This window comes from Leucoraja erinacea, chromosome 4, assembly GCF_028641065.1.
Source record: "Leucoraja erinacea ecotype New England chromosome 4, Leri_hhj_1, whole genome shotgun sequence".
NCBI classification, from domain to species: Eukaryota; Metazoa; Chordata; class Chondrichthyes; order Rajiformes; family Rajidae; genus Leucoraja; species Leucoraja erinaceus.
The window spans coordinates 19814742-19829621 of NC_073380.1; the positions used below are offsets into that span (position 1 = coordinate 19814742).

At 42.5% G+C, this 14880-nt stretch overlaps 1 protein-coding gene across 9 annotated transcripts in view; it reads left to right on the forward strand.

Annotated features, from left to right (window-relative positions):
• The window catches only part of LOC129696203 (KH domain-containing, RNA-binding, signal transduction-associated protein 3-like), a 177098-nt gene that overhangs the window by 48987 nt on the left and 113231 nt on the right, over positions 1–14880 (forward strand). The gene's annotated exons all lie outside the window — the stretch shown is intronic.

A 14880-nucleotide genomic window follows, 5' to 3' on the forward strand; every position in this document is an offset into this window, starting at 1 on the left:
TTAGAACAGTGTTGCACTTTATCTTGGAAAAAACAATTATTGTGTTATTCTATTGTATTTATCATTTAAATAATAAAAGCCAGTAATTGTTGCTTTTGATGTTGAAGTTAATAATTACCAATCCTGATTGGCAAAAAGTTAATCCCATCCTCATGATTTTAAATGTACTGAAGCATTTGATTACATTTAAAACCATTAGTCTCCGTTGAATTGCCAGTATTTTTCAGTTATGTACAATTGAAGAAATGGAACTGTGACCATTTTTCTGACAGATCATGATGAAGTTAATTTTTAACCAGTTGCATATGATTACATTAAATATGAGCAGAAGTCGCCCACCTGCGATTGAAACCTGCTCCATTTTTTGAGCTGGTCAGCCATCTCATTGCCACTTTCCTGTCTTTAGTTCGTATTAATATCAAGTTTCTACTGTTCTAAGGTAATGAATTCCCATGGTTTACCACGGTTTGAGTGAAGACATGTCTCCATCTCTGTTCCAAAATGCCTATCCTTTGTTCTGAGAAGGTGAATTCTAGTTATAGACTTCTCAGCCTGCAAGCCTAGTAGAAATGTTCAGTTTCAGAGATTCCTGTTTTTCCAAATTGCTTAAATATAACCTGGCCTTAAATATAAACAAGAGTACTATACATCATACAGTGATACACAGGTCATATGAGCATAATTGGGGCATTCAGCCCATCAAGTCCACTTTGCTGATTACTTCACTGTGCTCAATCTATGACAACTGCATCCTTGATTTTATTCCAGCCATGTTTCATTAAGACCCTTTACAGTTGTGCTATTACTTACACCGACATTCATGTTTTATTGTAATGATAGCAAAAGCACAATTTTTGTTCCTAATTGACGCTGCACCTGTAGGTTGATTTTCAATTACTTGTTTATCAGCACATCCGGGTCTTGTTAACCATCAACAGTTACTTGCTATTTAAAAATTCTGCATTTGTGTTTTGTGAATAAAGTGGATACCCTTGTATTTTTTTGCATGTTATTTTCTATCTGTCATGTTATCTTCCTCATGTTCACCTTGTCCAGATTTCCCTGAAGCCTGTTTATGCCCAGTTCCGCACTGGCAATCCTTCCTAGCTTTGTATGATGTATAAAGTAGTAAATGTAGTATTTGTTCCTCGGCCAAATCATGGCTATAGATTACTATTAGTCTGAAGAAGGGGCTCTGCCATTCAATGTCACCATTACTGATCATCCCCAATCAGTACCCCGTTCCTGTCTTCCTCGTCTCCGTTCTAGATGGCTTACTCCTATTCTTAAACTGTGGCCCCTGGTTCTGGACTCCCCCAACATCGGAACATGTTTCCTGCCTCTAGCGTGGCCAACCCCTTAACAATCTTATGTTTCAATGAGAATCCCTCTCATCCTTCTAAATGATATCCTTAATTCCTTTTACTCTGACTTTTGATTGATCACTTTTGTGTGACCTTATCAAAATCTTTCCCCAAATCAATCTGTCCACTTGGCCCCTTTTGTCTGTTCTATTCTTCATATCCTCAAAGAACTCCAGTTGTTTCAGAGTAAGATTAAACGAGAACTTACCAGTTTGAAGTTTGATCGTTATTTTATGAGGAGTTACGTTGAGGGATTACGTGAAGAACCTGCCAGGACGCATGCGTGTCAATCTTTAAAGCAGCGGTGTGAAATCACAGATAACAGTAATGACTGAACATAGTAAGATTAGAGAAGAGGATACCAGTTGAACTTTATTATCAAGGGTGGGAGCGGAGGGCACGTAATCCCTCAACGTTACTCCTCATAAAATAACGATCAAACTTCTAACTGGTAAGTTCTCATTTAATTTTACTATTTTACTTCGTGGTCACGTGAGTGACTACGTGAAGATTTCAAAGCTCTGATTTCATGTCGTGGAAACGAGTCCATGCATCACATCTGCCTTAATTGACTAAGGGAGGAATTGTGTTAACATGTTTAAACATGAATCCGTCATTGAAAATCAATGATAAATTTATTAACAACATGTTATAGCCCCTATTTCATGGGGTGAAATCATATTACAGAACTTAAAATTGATTCTGCAAAAGTTCCCGGTTTAACCACTGGTTTATGGTAGAATTGTTGGAACGTTTTTTCCCTTGACCATCCTGCTGTCTCCAGGATTTGGTCCATCGGTACGTCCAACTCCATAGCTGCCGATGTAGCTGCAGCCCTGGTGGAATGAGATTTGAATATGTTAGTATCCACCCCAGCTGTTAAAACCTGTTTCAGCCATCTGGAAATAGTTTGAACCGCCACTTTTTTGTGGGGTTGCTTGTGGCTGATTAGTAGTGCCATCTCATTTAAAACCAGCCGCACTGCTGATTCCTGAGCCGCTTGAGTTGGAGGACCACGTCCCCCGTGGGAGCTACGGGTAGAGAATGGCTGCGTTGGGGGAGCAGACCCAATGGGTCTGCCCTTGGTCTAGTATAACAATAAATGTCTTATTATTACAGAGACGATCATCTATAGGGTATGCCCTAAATTCTATTTTGAGGCCTAATGATCCCGGTCTGTTCTGTTTGACTAATTCGTGAATATAAAAAGTTATACTTTTTGTTGAAGAAGTCATATTGTCCAGCCTTAACTTATGTAAAGACTGTACCCTTGGTGCTGTGACCAAAGCCACCAGCATGACTGTTTTATGCGTCAGTTTTTGCAGGGACAGAGCTGTTGCTGGAGACCAGTTCCTTAGCAACGTTAGGACAATATTCACATCCCATATTTGAGAGTACCTGGTTCTTGGGGGATTGATATTAAAAATTCCCCTCATAAGTTTGGTTACCAGGGGGTGAGTCCCAACAGAATGACGCTCTGATCCTCGCCATAGATATGCTGAAAGGGCACTTCTGGCGCAGTTAATGGCACTGTAACTGAGCCCCTCATCATAATGGAGGCCTGCCAGGAATTCCAGAACAGACGTTATGTTCATCGAGCTGTAAGTGATGTTGTTTCTGTGACAATATATCTCCCATTTCCTGATGTATACCAGATATTGTTTTTTGGTGGACTGCCTGTGAGCCGCTGAAATAATGTTCAATGTTCGGTCCGCCAGTCCCAGTTCCAGTAGAGGTTTCTTTAGACTCTACAAATTAATAAGTTTGTTGTAATATGAAATGGATGGCTATCCCCAGTTACGGGATGAACCAACAAATCTGGTTGTTTCAGGATGGTGATACATGGTTCTAAGACCATGTCGAGTATCACAGGGAACCATGGTTGAGTAGGCCAATCGGGCACTACCAAAATACCAGACGCCGAGTCTTGTTGTATTTTGCGTAATACCCGACTGATGAGGCAGAAAGGAGGGAATGCATAGAAAAACAATTTTCCCCAATGCAGCGAAAAAGCATCAATCGCTGAAGCCCCAGGGTCTGGTTCCCAAGAAACATAGTTTGGTAACTGGTGATTGAGTCTAGATGCAAATAGATCGATATCTGGTGTTCCATACCGTGCTTCAATCTCAGCAAATACTTTTATATCCAACATCCATTCCATGATTCCTGGGATGTCAGGACTGTCTTATGAAGAAAGACTGGATAGACTTGGTTTATACTCTCTAGAGTTTAGGAGATTGAGAGGGGATCTTATAGAAACTTACAAAATTCTTAAGGGGTTGGACAGGCTAGATGCAGGAAGATTGTTTCCGATGTTGGGGAAGTCCAGGACAAGGGGTCACAGCTTAAGGATAAGGGGGAAATTCTTTAAAACCGAGATGAGGAGAACTTTTTTCACACAGAGAGTGGTGAATCTCTGGAACTCTCTGCCACAGAGGGTAGTTGAGGCCAGTTCATTGGCTAAATTTAAGAGGGAGTTAGATGTGGCCCTTGTGGCTAAGGGGATCAGGGGGTATGGAGAGAAGGCAGGTACGGGATACTGAGTTGGATGATCAGCCATGATCATATTAAATGGCGGTGCAGGCTCGAAGGGCCGAATGGCCTACTCCTGCACCTAATTTCTATGTTTCTATGTTTCTATGTTTGCATTGAATTTGCGTGACCTGGAGTCTGCCACTGAGTTTAGATTACCTGGTAGGTAAGTAGCTGATATCCAAATATTTCTCTGGATACACCATTGCCAAATTGTATTAGCTAGATTGTCACGATGTCGATTTGATTCCGCCCATATGGTTAATATATGCCACCACGGTGGTATTGTCAATCTGTAGTCTAACATGCTGGTGATATATTCCAGAACAGTATGACTTTAGGCCATAGAACGCACCCAACATTTCCAGGTAGTTTATGCCAAGTGTCTGTAGTAATGAGGCCTCCTGTGCATGCCATCTACCTCCACAGCTGGGGATGGAATTGGTAGCACCCCAACCAAGTGCACTGGCATCAGTTTGTAGCACCACTGAGGGGTTGCTGATAATGATAGGGCTGGAACAATGCCAAATGTTATCCCTTCACCATTTTAATTCGATAATTGCTTTGATTGGTAGCTTCATTGGTCTGTCGAAATGACCAGCATTAATTTTGAGTGCTTGTATTTTTGCCCTTTGTAAATTTTGATAATACAAAGGTCCAAATTGTGTGGCTGGAAAAGCAGCCACTTTTTTGCCAATCACCCTTGCTACCAATCTGATAGATGGTTCACTGATGTCAATGAGGTTGTTGCAGGCCTCAGTTAAGACTGTAGCCTTGTCCTTTGGTAAAATCACCGACATGTGAACTGAGTCAATAGTGAACCCCAAATAATCCATTATGGTGGAAGGCGTTAGTTTAGATTTAAGTGGATGGATGATAAACCCCAGTTTCTCAAACAATTGTTTGGTGGCTGATACAGCTAGTTTGGCTAATTCCAAAGTTTTGCCCACAATTAATATGTCATCTAGATAGGCCATGATCATATGTTTTTGTTTCCGAAGAAACGCTAGGGCTGGTTTCAAATTTTTTGTAAACAGCCTGGGGGCTGATCCATTTGGTAGAGCTCTATACTGCCAGTGCTGCCCCATCCAGTTGAATTTTAAATAACGTTTGTGCTCAGTCCGTATAGGCAATGAATAGTAAGCATCTTTTAAGTTGATGCTAACCATGAAGTAGCCTCTGGAAATCAATTGTTTGGCAGTAACAAAGGTTTCCATTTTGAAATGAATATATTGCACACATGTATTCAATTTGGTTAAATCTATGATGATGCGACCACCACCATCTTTTTTGTTTTTGGTAAAGATATTAGACACAAATTCCAGAGAATCGTGTTGGGTTTTTTCCAATTACCCCCTTTGCGTGAAGTCTCACCAGTTCACATGTACTTCTAATTTTTCTTTTCGTGAAAGTTCGAAAGTTCGGTTCGGTACATGCTTAACTGAGGGGCTATTTTTGTGCACAAATTCAATGGCATATCCCTGGATACTGTTTAGGATATAAGTGTCTGTAGTTAATGTACTCCATGCATCCCAAAAGAAGTGTAATCTTCCACCGATATGTGTATTATCCACACTTCCTATAATTTGTAAGGGACCAGACCCACCTACCTCCATGGTTACCAGTGGAAGGTTTACTTCTTCTTGTGTAGTCTTTGAGGAGGTTGAGGCGCCGGTGTCTGGGTTTAGGTTTGGGGTTTGCGCATTTTCCACGAAGGCCAGTCTGGGCCATGGCCTAAAAAAGACCCCTGTCCTGTATGCCCGGCCTTTGAGCTTTCACCAGCTTCTCTTGTTCTGCTGGTGGGTGCATAAGGGTGCTTTCTTTGGCTGTGGGAGGTCCTTGTTGTTGTCGCCTTTATGAGCCCCAGGGTTTTTGCCACCTCATCGAGCTCCTTAACCTGCTTGGACAGGTTTCCCCCAAATAATAATATCGGTGGCTTTGTGTCTGCAGGTTTGCACAGGCCTGCAAATTTTGGATTTAAGGCAGGTCGGATGGCACTCTTTCTGATACTATCGATTTCATACTGCGTATTGCAGAATAGTGCCAGTGCATTCTGTTGTACTTGCGACATTTCCTTCCCATCCACTGTGCGAGCGAATGCTGTAATCCCTGCTGTTAGTAGTTTCAGTATTTTCTGGAGCTTGACATCCAGGCTACTAACTCCTGCTCCGACGTGTTTCCAGATACAATTATTCACGACTGGACCATTCAGGGATATGCAATTTCCTGCATGTAGCAATATGACACGCATGCGTCCTGGCGGGTTCTTCACGTAGTCACTCACGTGACTCCGAAGTAAAATCAAAACATTATTTTCCTTTTATAATTTGATGCTGGGTCTGCTCAATCCAGTTATTATTTTCAAGGTATTCTGTTATTACATTCATCATGGATTCCAGAAATGTTCCTACATATTTCCCTATGTTTCTGTTTCACGAGTTATCTAGTCACTCTTATGACCCTGTTGCTCTCTATGTCAGGTTCACAGGATGTCACTTCCTGCGCAGTGGTCCTTGTTAGGGGTGAATTAGTTGTCCTGAAGCTTCCTAATGGTATTCTGAGTCATGCAGTATCCAAGGCCCATTTATTTTCCGTGCAGCAATTCCTACTCCTTCCCTCCATTGGCATTCCTTTCTCATGTAGAGCTGTACTCCTGAAGCTCAGTTTACTCCTCCCATACCCTTGCCTTCTTGCCTGTTTTGAAGTCCAATTTCATCCCCATCCCAAACTTTGTCAACCCCTTTTCTTTTTCTTCCTTGTTCTGCTTTCTAATCTGAATTATCTGGACAAGCAGTGACCTACCTAACCTACCCTCTCAGCTCTTCCCCAATCATTCACTTAAACCAATCTTGAGTCTGTCTTTATAAAATACTAGACAAAGTGGGACCCGTTGGGTCCCAGCATCACACGGGAGGGCTGGTCACCAACGCAATATTCCACCCTTCCACCAATTCCAATATTGCTCGCCAGTGGAGGGGCTGGGTGGGGAGGACTTTCTGTTGCGCTAGTATGGGTGTTGCGGGCCAAAGGTACTGGTTTCCAGAGGGCTAGTACAGACATTGTGGGCCAAATGGATTTGTGGGCTGGCATCCAACTGTTGCAACGATTTTAAAAGCCAAGACGAACAATTTGGCTGCAGCCACCCGACAACCAAAATTCATTTTGTGATCAAAAACTCTTTTTAACGGCGAGGCCAATTGGGCTGCAGCCACCCGACAACCAAAATTCATTTTGTGAACACAAACTTATTAAAAAGGCGAGGCAAACAATTGGGCTGCGACCACCTGCCAACCACATTTCTTTTTGTGAACACAAACTTGTTAAAAAGGCGAGCCAAACAATTGGGCTGCAGCCACCTGACAACCAAAATTCATTTTGTGAACACGAACATTAAAAAGGCGAGGCAAACAATTGGTCTGCAGCCACTTTAGAGCTGCACCATGTTCTGGCACCTTCCTTGGAATCATCATAAAACTCTTTTTTTTTCGAATACCACCTATTGTGTCTTTCACGTTCCTCCTGAGATGGCCTCTGATTCCAACAGTTTATCCTGCTTATCTCTGAGCTCTTTATTAAGGCTGCATATCAGGCCTAATTTACCTTCCACCTTATACAGGTTGCCATCTTATTCCATTAATTCCTACACACTATCAAACAGCCTCCTTATCCTCTTCCACAACTTGTTTCTCTCATTCTCGGCTCCCTTCAGAGCTAGGACTCGACCTTTCTCAGTGAGTTTAAGTTTCTAATTGGTCTTACATCGCTACCTCGTGCACCCTCAGGCGTGAAACTTTCTTCATCTTCTAGTTCCATAATTTTAAAGAAGTCTTGGCAGATCGTCAAGTCTTTAAATTGAACGAACAAAGTCCTCTGCTGGTAGTTCTAATTTTGTTTTGTCAACATTTTCATCAGAACCATAACAAACTGGAATTGTAGAAAGCTTCTCTCAAACATCCATGGGCTTAAAGATGACGCTACTTCGAAAGGAATGTGTGTTAACAAGAGTTCAAAACAATCCAAGGTAGTACTGGCTGGAATCTCCAGACAGTTAAAAAACACATTCTAGCTCTTCTCACAGAAGCCGTTTAAAATTAAAGCTTTGCAGCTTCCAAATTCAAAGAAATAATAGTTGATTTTACTTACAATTTCTGTGATATTGTCTTCAGATCAGTCTCATCGCAGTCGATAGACCTCAAGGCCTTCTCTGGCTGAGATCTATTGTCTTCAGTTCCTCGGCTGGAACCGGTATTGTCTTCAGTTCCTCGGCTGGAAACGGTATCCTGGCCAAAACCTCTTCCGAGATCTCAGCCAAATTTTCTGCCCCACTCTCTGGGACTGGTATTCACCCCCTGGTCGGAGGTATCCTTTGACTTAATTTAGCGGCAGATTTTTAAATCTTCAAGATGACTCCCTCAAGCCGCTAAATGGACTACATGGTTAAGGAGAATGTCTTTATACACATGCGAGCTCTACGTCAGAGACCTTCAGAGCTTCTTCACAGATAAGTCTTCAAAACACAGTCCTTTGATTAATAAATTCTTTATTGTTGATGAAAAACAATAAGGTACATCCAAGCTTCTTCCGACTCGTACACTATAAATTTCATCGAACTCCAGCTTATTGCATTAAACTCCTCGTGTCTCCGTTACATTTCGCATGGTCAAAGGGTAAGCCTTCTCCATGCTGGTCCTAAACTAAAAACTAAGCTTCTGCGCAAGAAACTTGGCTCAAAACACGCCTTAAATACGTCCTAAATCCCACACACAATATAACGGGCTGTCTAAAATTTAAAGACACATGCCATAATTAATGACACACAAGACAAGCCAAATTACCACTAGTAGTACAGTCTGCTCTTAGGTGTGCACATCAAGGGGATTGGAGGTAGGGTGGGGTTGGTGTTGCTGGTTGTGCAAATATACTGGTTGCATGAGAAATGCTCATTGGAAACATCACAGGCTAGTCCATTATACCCCCAATTTTAGGATTATCTGCAAACCTGCTGTTTGTGCCACCTACCTTCCAATCCATATCATTAACGAACAACAGGCAACCCAGTTTTTAAAATAAATGCAGAATGATGCCATCTCCTTGTCCTTTTCAAATACCAATCTTTTAAAATAACAACACTGCAATTTTATATCTGAATTAGGTCTCCACCTGTGTAAATACTGCAAAAATTACTGCATTCACTATCACATGCCAACTCTTCAAAGTAATCAGCTAATCAGCCTGCAAATGTAGTGTTTTTAGCTATTATGAAAAATAAACTCAAAGATTTTTACACTTGAAATAAAATACGAGTTCTTACAGTTCCTTAATATTCTTAAATTATTGCAAGTTGCATGAAATTTCTTGACACATAAATGCAGGACCATTAAGAAATTTTAGTTGAGACACCATTGTTTCAAATTCACTGTTCTGCATTATATTTTACAATAATATTGTTTACACAATAAAGAATGAATCGAATGGGCTTATATTCATTGGAATTTAAAAGGATGATAGGGAATCATAGGAACATATAAAATTCTTAAGGGACTGGACAGGCTAGATCAGTGGTTCTTAACCTTTTTGGCCCCACGACCCCATCAAACATTCTTGGTCAGTACCGTGACCCCCAAAACAAAAATTGAAAAAAAACAGCCCGATTTATTAAAACATGTCTGCCAATGCTCAGTCAATGGGATGGCTGCAATTGCTTCGCAGCCATCGGGCAATCACCTCATATCAGCGTCGATCACAAGCCTATTGCGTACCTTTGAGTTACCAAGGTTGAGAATCCAGCCGCACAGCGATAGGTTGAGGGGGACTGGACCAATAGGGTCAGGGCCCTCTTCGAAAGAACAGGACAGTCCTTCACTTTCAGCCAAAACGTGGCAAACTGTTCTTCCACGAAGTCACTCTTGACCTGCGAATCTTCACAAATTCGGTGAAATTCAACCTTTGCAATCACGACAGTATCGCTGATCTTCAACGGAAAAGGGTCGGATGATCCACTCATCAAGAGAGCAGTCGTCCAGTCCGGGAAAGTAACGTTCGATGGCTTCACTAATTGCCAGATCTCCTCGTGGAAGTGGCATTCAATATCTGGCGTAGCATCCAGGAGAGCCGACATCTCAGGGAAGATAGTCGTGTCACCGTCCTGGACTCTTCTCTGATAAAGATGAATCTTCCTCCCGAACGCTGCCACTTTGTCACAAGTTGTGTGTAGCATTGGGAGGTTTCCTTGAAATGATAGGTTCAAGGAATTCACCTTGGCAAAGAAGTCAGCCAAGTAAGCAACCTTCATCACAAACAGTTCATCCTGCATCTTTTCATGAAGCTGATTCTCCTTCTCAGTACACCCTCTCTCCAAGAACAGCGCTACTTCCTCTTGAAATTGAATCACACGGTTGAGAACTTTACCACGCGAAAGCCAGCGCACCTCTGTGTGGAATATCAGAACAGTGAAATCGGTGCCCATTTCTTAACACATCGCTTTGAAGGTTCTTGAGTTTGTTGCGCTCCCTCGGATGTGGTTCACAATCTTCTCCACATCTGAAAGCACTTCTCGAAAACCAGGAGGGAGAGTCTTCATCGCTAAAGCATAGCAATGTATCATGCAGTGGGCGAAGGAGACATGGGGAGTGACGTCCTTCACGAAGGCTTTGAATCCGGATCTGCAACCGGCAATGAAAGGTGCCCCATCTGTACACACCCCGACAAGGCATTCCAGCCAAGCTCATGTTTGATGAGGAAGGATTTCAGCATTCTGAGCACATCTTCTCCCCGCGAGGTAGTGGCCAATGGCTCCCAGAACAGGTACTCCTCCTTCATGGCTTCTCCATCGAGGTTACAAAAGTAGACTAGCAGTTGGGAACATGAGGCAACATCTGTTGACTCGTCCAGTGCAGTGAATACACTGGACTGCTCTTCACAGCGCTCACTACTTGCAGCAGAATATCATTACTCATATCTGAGATTCGACTTTTGACTGCGTCTTTTGAAAAGGAAATCTGCCTGAACTTGTTTGACTGCTGTTCCCCCAGCACCAACTTTGCTGCTTCGAGAAGGCATGGCTTGATAAGCTCTTCACCGATGCTGTGAGGTTTCTTAAGGGCCTGTCCCACGAGCATGAGACCTGCATGCGGCAAGCGCGACCAAACCGGAAGCGAGGGCCGCGCGGAGGTCGAGCGATCCCCGTACAGGCCGGTCCCACCAGCATGCGCCTGCATGCGGCGAGTGCGACCAAACCGGATGCGGGGGCCGCGCAGAGGTCGAGTGAGTGACGTGAAATTCGAGCGAAGTCCGCGGGAAGTTCGCGTGTGACCGTCGAGACGCTGCGTACGGCGTTGAGGAGCTGCGCACGCCGTCGAGACGGCTGCGGGCCGGCAGGCCGTTGCCGCGCGGAATTTTTGAACACGGTCAGTTTTTCGGAGCCCCGCTATGGAACGTAAGAAATAGGCAACGTTTCGGGCCAAAACCCTTCAGACTGAAGAAGTGTTTTGGCCTGAAATGTTGCCTATTTCCTACGCTCCATAGATGCTGCCTCACCCGCTGAGTTTCTCCAGCATTTTTGTCTACCTTCGATTTTCCAGCATCTGCAGATCCTCCATATACATACTGATTTAGGATGATCAGCCATGATCATATTTAATACGTTGCTGGATCGAAAGGCCGAATGGCCTACTCCTGCACCAATTTTCTATGTTTCTATGTAATATCACTTATGGTGTTACAATAGTGAAATTCTCTTAAGTAGCATCGGATAGTTCAGTAGAAAACTTTGTACGCTGTCCAATCAAATTGTACAATACTGTTGTATAATCAAGCCATACACAAGTACACCAGATAGTGCAGAGAGACAAAGTAGAGATTTAAAAAAAGAGCAAGTGCTGCAATGCGGTAGGTTAGGTTTTCAGGACTATACCCTTAACTTATGAAAGGCCTATTCAATAGTCTAACAGCGGGCAGAAGTTAGTCTGAACCCTGAATCTGATGGTGTGTGCTTGACCAGTGTTCAATGGTTCAATGGCACTTTATTTTTACGTGTACCTAGGTACAGTGAAATTTGATTTGCCATCCAGTAATACAACCAAAAGCAACAAGATACATAACTCCATAAAGATTAAACATAGACTTAAACATCCACCACCAGGGCACACAGCATAAGTGGAGATCCACAGCCATCAGTTCAATGTCCGGGCCACACACACACTCCTTCACCGTGATGTGGCCAGAGTTGTACCAACTGCTGTCACTCTCTCTGCAGTCTCTGTCCACTCGAACAGTCAGAAAGCCGTCCACATTCGCATTAGACTCCGGGATGTCCTCATGGAGTGATTTCCATTGCAAACCCTGCGATCACTGCACTCATGGCACTCCCTCCGAGTCCTCCCCAATGCAGGCAGCACGTCCATCTTGATTTTCAGCTACCTCACATTCCCCCCTGTGATGGAAGACAAATAACTTATACCTTCTTTCTCCTTGATTTTATCTGCTACTTTCACAAGGCCACGTTAAGTGTAGATGTCGATTGTATGCTGAGTAATGTATAGAAGCGAACTGGGTGTTGGTACAATGGTAAGCCATCTACTTGGACAGGGTACTCGTGGAGGAGGAACTTGCAATGAATTTAAAAACATTTTTCGTCTTGGAATGTATATGTGTGTTTTTACAATACTGGGTACAAAAAGTGTGACATCATACATAAAACTAAAGTTCATAAATAATTTATTTCAACATGATTCAGATTAATCAAAAACCTTCACAGCAGCAGTACATGACAGGGAGAGATAGTTCATGAAGTTTGAGAAAATTTCATTAATGAACAAAATTCCTTGTTTAACATGCGTTCTATGCGGTTTTTACATTTTATGTTTGATGTCCATAACAACCGTTACTTCAAATTTAGAAAGTCATTTTTTTCTAAAGCATGATAGCTGATTTCTGCTGTTTTTCCACATACGAATGTACTTTCTTGCTATAAACATGGAGTATGTGACCAAATGAGCAATATTCCTCTTATCTATTGAAACGTGCATTACGCGCATTACACAGTGTCCAAGGGTGGACACCAAAATGAGCGTTGCTCCTGTTTCTTCCAGTATGGCTATTTTTGTAATTTCTTTCTCATGTTTTGAATAAACGTTATGAAAGTAATTGTCCATATATAATAAGAAACTACAGGTACATAATTTGATGGAAATATAGCTACTGCAAAATGCTGGTGTTACGCATGTGATAGTGGACACCAAAAATATTCACTAATTTTGGCATGCAGTAGCTTTTACAGAATCTTGATATTAAGGTTACTTTCTTGTCATAATTTCATTATCTAATGTGTTCTTCAAACTAGAAACATTTCAATCTCCTTGGGAAGTATTTAATTTACTATTGTGGTGCAATGGTGGTTACTCTAAAATAGGGTGGACACCAAAAGTAACCACCGTTACACTCTGCACTGAAGAAGGGTTTCGACCCGAAACGCTGCCTATTTTCTTCGCTCCATAGATGCTGCCTCACCCGCTGAGTTTCTCCAGAATTTTTGTTTCCCTCCATTCATCCTGTACTGATCCCCCCCCTCTCCATCCTGCACAGATCTCCCCGTCCATCCCACACTGATCCCCTCCCTTTCAACCCCACCAACATCCCCTGCGTGTTCCCCTCACACTTTTACCTACTCCAATTAACACGCACTAATTCCCCTGCCCCAATCCATCCATTCTGCACCAATTGCCTTCTCAACACTCCCCCCCCACCGCCACCATCAATCCATCCCGCACTGATTCACACACCCCTCCCCGACCCTGTAGTGCTGGAAATGTCTTCAGAGGCAACATTGACTATGTTTGATAACGGACTGCAATCAAATGTGTTTTAATTCCCAATGTTATTATTTGTTTTAATCCATCAAGATGGATTAATTAAACTGAATACGTGAAACATTAAAACTGCAGTGTTCGATTGTCACTGCTACCATTGACACGTTATGGTCGCTTTCAAGAGAGAGCTAGATAGGGCCCTTAAAGATAGCGGAGTCAGGGGATATGGGGAAAAGGCAGGAATGGGGTACTGATTGGATGGTGGTGCTGGTTCGAAGGGCCGAATGGCCTACTCCTGCACCTATTGTCTATTGTTATTAGAGAATTTATTTTAACGGCAAATCAATGCTCTTAATATGGAGTATCAGTACTGTAGTTATTTAATGAGCACCATTCACAACTATACGTTGGATGTATCCAGGTTGTACTTCTACAGTCAGTCATATACAGTGGCTTGCAAAAGTTTTCATACCCCTTGAACTTTTCCATATTTTGTCACGTTACAATCACAAACGTAAATGTATTTTATTGGGATTTTTATGTGATAGACCAACACAAAGTGGTGCATAATTGTGAAGTGGAAGGAAAATGATACATGGTTTTCAAATTTTTTTACAAATAAAAAACTGAAAAATGTGGCGTGTAAAAGTATTCAGCCCCCGAGTCAATACTTTGTAGAACCACCTTTTGCTGCAATTACAGCTGCAAGTCTTTTGGGGTATGTCTCTACCAGCTTTGCACATCTAGAGACTGAAATTTTTGCCCATTCTTCTTTGCAAAATAGCTCAAGCTCAGTTAGATTGGATGGAGAGCGCCTGTGAACAGCAATTTTCAAGTCTTGCCAGAGATTCTCAATTGGATTTAGGTCTGGACTTTGACTGGGCCATTCTAACACATGAATATGCTTTGATCTAAACAATTCCTGGCTGTATGTTTATGGCTGTCGTTGTCCTGCTGGAAGGTGAACCTCCGCCCCAGTCTCAAGTCTTTTGCAGACTCTAACAGGTTTTCTTCCAAGATTGCCCTGTATTTGGCTCCATCCATCTTCCCATCAACTCTAACCAGGTTCCCTATCCCTGCTGAAGAAAAGCATCCCCACAGCTTGATGCTGCCACCACCATGTTTCACAGTGGGGATGGTGTGTTCAGGGTGATGTGCAGTGTTAGTTTTCCGCCACA